This window comes from Triticum dicoccoides, chromosome 2B (genome assembly GCF_002162155.2).
Source record: "Triticum dicoccoides isolate Atlit2015 ecotype Zavitan chromosome 2B, WEW_v2.0, whole genome shotgun sequence".
Classification (NCBI taxonomy): domain Eukaryota; kingdom Viridiplantae; phylum Streptophyta; class Magnoliopsida; order Poales; family Poaceae; genus Triticum; species Triticum dicoccoides.
Genome location: NC_041383.1, coordinates 42,007,618 through 42,011,960, shown reverse-complemented (window position 1 = coordinate 42,011,960; position 4,343 = coordinate 42,007,618). Strand labels below are relative to the sequence as shown.

Below are 4,343 nucleotides of genomic sequence, written 5' to 3'. Positions count from 1 at the left end.
GTTATGTCTATGGCTATCCGCCAAATTGGATTTGAACAAAATGTCCCTCAATACGTCAAGAATGCCATTACTTAAATTTCCACTGCTGAAGCATACCTACCTTGACCATACGGAAACTTGCTTTGCTAAGCCAGTGTAGAGCATTCGGACAGCCAACTATAAACACCACAGGGAGGAGAACAATAAAAAGGCATCTTTCTCCCAAGCATGCACCATAGAGCACGCGGGATAAGGTAGAGTTTTTTTCTTTGAAATGGGCTGCTACTTGTCATGGGGATGCTTGCTCCTGGTCCTCTGCGTAGTCCACTCCATGCTTCCGAGTTCTTCAACTTCCTTAAGAGAGGAAAGGGCGGCCCTCATGGATATTAGCTCTTGGTTCATGACCGCGAAGTCCGAGGTTCCCAGTTGGTGGGGACACGGTGATGACTGCTGCTCGTGGGAAAGGATCACTTGCGACAATAGCACGCGACGAATATTGCGTCTCGATCTTCACTCGATCTACCAGCAAATCCCTATCCATAATAGTGATGGCTCTACATCATTTGAACCGATGGAAGCTGCATGCTGGAACTTGAACTTGGCAATCTTTTCTTCGTTCCGGGAGCTTCACCTGTTGGATTTCTCTGCAAATTTCGCTTGTTTACAAAATTTCGACGGTATGTGGCTTGTGTTGCATGCTTGCAACTCCATTTTATTCTTCCAGTAAGTTTGATTGCAAAAATCTTATTCTGAATCAAACAATTTCATCAGGTCTCCAAGGATTGAGTAAGCTCAAGTATCTCAACCTCAGTGATAACAGTTTCATAGGCGATATCTCAGGATTTGTCAACAAAATGGTTTCCCTGGAGGTCATAAATCTCAACAGAAACAACATGAGTGGGGTTCTTCGGAATACAGGTATTGTAACTAATCAATTTGACATCCCTTATCAGTTGGTACAATTAATTTTTACTTGTTAAAAGGCATATATATCATGGCAGGTTTAAAGAATCTCCAGAACTTGCGAGAACTGCATATGAGATCTAATCAATTGAGTGGTAGCCTCCCAGCATCCATATTTGGCCTTCCACGCCTTGAGTATCTGGATCTTTCAGAAAACCTCTTTGAAGGACACATACCTATAAACTCATCTTGGAAGTGTTCCTCACTGCTTCAAACTATCAGGTTATCCAAAAACAAGCTAGGCGGTAAATTTGATTTCTTCTGGCAAAGAAACTGTACAAAGCTCAAACAAATAGATCTATCCAGGAATACTGATTTGCTTGTTCAAGTGAAAATGCATGGCTGGGTACCTAAATTTGAATTGAGAACACTAATGCTCTCTTGGTGTAACCTTGATAAAAGCATGCTTACAGAGCCACATTTCCTACGCACACAACATCATCTGGAATTTCTTGATTTGTCCAACAATGATTTGTCAGGAAGCATGCCCAATATTCTGTTCACAAATGAAGCGACACTAGTTTACCTAGATCTTTCAAATAACTCGTTCGTTGGATCACTATACCCTATTTGGCAAAACCAAACTGATCTTCAAGTAGTGAACATATCTCTTAACCGTATTGAAGGACAGCTGCCGGCCAATATCAGTTCCATGTTTCCCAATCTGGAGATTCTCGATGTTTCTCATAATAATATATCTGGAGTTGTGCCATCTTCGTTGTGCAACATTGGCAGCATTGAATTTATGGATCTGTCAAATAATAAATTTACAAGAGAGGTACCATCTTGCTTGTTCACTGATTGTTCAACTTTGTTTGTATTGAAGCTTTCAAACAATAACCTCGGGGGTGTGATACTTGATGGGGCTAGTAACTTGGCTGCGTTAGAAATATACCTAGACAACAACAAATTTGAAGGGACTCTACCTACAAATCTGTCTGGTAATGTCCGAATCATGGATTTACGTGATAACAATATGTCAGGAGCACTGGACATTTCATTATGGAATCTTCCTTCACTGGAAGCTTTGAGCCTAGCTAGAAATAGTTTAACCGGTGACATTCATCCAGAAATTTGTAAATTAACAAGTCTTCAGCTGTTAGATCTATCCGATAACTATTTTCTAGGGCTTATACCACACTGCAACAGTACATTACCACTCCAGTTTCTGAGTATATCTGGGAATTCACTGTCGGGCTGTCCAAATGCATTTTTCGACAGCTCCTTCATTATAGCTTTGGATCTCAGCTGGAATCAGTTCGCAGGCAACCTTGAGTGGACACGATATCTTTCTGAAATCAGTCTACTGTTGTTAGGCAGAAATAAGTTTGAGGGACAGATCTCATCAAATCTCTGTCGTCTCCAATACTTGAGTACAATTGACATCTCTCATAACAAACTCTCGGGCTCTGTACCACGGTGTATTGGTGGCATCCCATTTGAAGACCCTAGACTTGAAGCTGATCCATTTTCCTGGCCCAGAACCTCCATTATCTATTTTGGAGGGGGGGTTGGTGGGTTCGATGTTACGGAGCTCTCATATAACAGTCATTATGAACTCCAAGGCTTCACCTTCACCACTAAAAGGATCCCACACACATATGGACACAACTTCTTCATGTCGATGTCTGGCATTGACTTGTCGGCAAACATGTTGTCGGGCAAGATTCCGATGGAGATGGGGAATTTGAGCCATATCAAGTCTCTCAACTTGTCGAACAATTTCTTTACTGGCTCTATCCCTGCAACCTTCGCAAACTTGAGCGAGATTGAGAGCTTAGACCTATCAGAAAACAGGCTGAGCGGATCAGTGCCATGGTAGTTAACTCGGCTATCATCCCTAGAGGTGTTTTCTGTGGCATACAACAATTTATCGGGGTGTCTACCAGCCAGCGGTCAGTTCAGCACATTCGATATGGACAGTTACAAAGGGAACAACAACCTTAGATCATGCACTTCAAGTTCAGGTCCCATGGCACCAAATGGTGTTGCAGGAAGTGTGGCTAATGATTCTGACCCGATCCTTTACGTGGTCAGTGCCGTTTCATTCATCTTGGCATTTTGGGCCACTGTCGCATTCGTATTTTGCCATGCATTTGGAAGGCGTCTTGTACTCAAACTGTAATAGGTAAAGAGACGGAGGGCTAGCAAATACTGGTGAATGGTGGCGATTTACACAACATAAATATTTGTAAACTATGCTTTAATAATCTGCTTTCCTGTTCTGTTGTAAACTATGCTATCATTTGTTGCTTTATTGAAGCTTTGTCTCAGCAGATATATTTCCAGTTTGTTCTTGTGTATGAATGTGAGTAAGCCTGTTGAAAATATGAACTTGAAAAGAGACTGGGTGCTGAACAGGTAAGAAGATGCTGCCCTCTGGGGTAGAATTGTGCTTAAGGGTGTGTTTGGTAGCATTCTCAACCTATCATGGTTCTTCTCCTCTTATACATGTTGAACATGCATTTGTTGTTGTCTGGTAGCATTGTTGAGACATGCTAAGATGACACTTTGGACGTTTTGTTGCCCGCATCCAGCCCAACCAGGCCCGCGTGGGAAGGGAGAGGCCTGTTTGGTTGCCTGGCTTTACTGTTGGGCCTGCATCACACGCTTCTCAAAGCAGCCCAGAGCCTGGCTCACTGGAAATGCTCGGATCAAAAGTTTCCCGCGAGCCAGGCTGAGTGCGGCGCGAGGTCGCACGGGAGGGTGCAACGCGAGGGTGAGGGCGGACGGCGGGAGATGGAAATCTGGCGTGCCGTCCCGGCGCCAAATCTAGCCTCACCCCCTTTAACTCACTCACACATAGCCACTACCAACCTTTCTTCCCTACTGCCTCACCACCGGCGGCGGCTGTGATTTCAGATTTGCGCTAGAGGCGGCAGCGGCGGAAGAGGCGGCGTTTGCGGCAGATCTGGTGCTCCCCTTGCTGTTGGCCACCGTCTGGTCGACCTAGTATGTGCCATGGATCCCCCTAAGCCGTCCTCGTCTCCGATGCCGATAAGCAACACACCCTCCCCTCTTTGTTAGCTCGGTGGTTAGGCCATTAGGCTAGGTGTAGGATCGATTTCCCATTGAACGAACCGTCAATGTCGACTAGGTTATGGACGCATGGATGAGGCTGATAATCCAGGCAGCAACACTGATTAGTGTGATTCAGGCATGGGTCATGTTCATGCACCAGAGAGCTGTTCGTCGTGCTGGGAGACCTTTGATCCGCTATGGTCCATTGTTTCTCTACGAACAGGAGAGGATCCAAAATCTGAACTACATCTACAACTGCAATGACGTCGAGGATCTGTGGATGCTTCGAATGAAAAGAGCACTATTTGCCAGGCTTGTTGAGACCTTCAGGAGCAGCGGGCTGCTACAAGATAGCATCAACACCAGCGCCGAAGAGCAAG

General features: G+C 44.8%; 1 pseudogene; it reads left to right on the top strand.

Moving 5' to 3' along the window:
* Nucleotides 1-253: 253 nt before the first annotated feature.
* On the top strand, nucleotides 254-4,154 carry LOC119360378 (annotated as a pseudogene).
* Nucleotides 4,155-4,343: the final 189 nt, after the last annotated feature.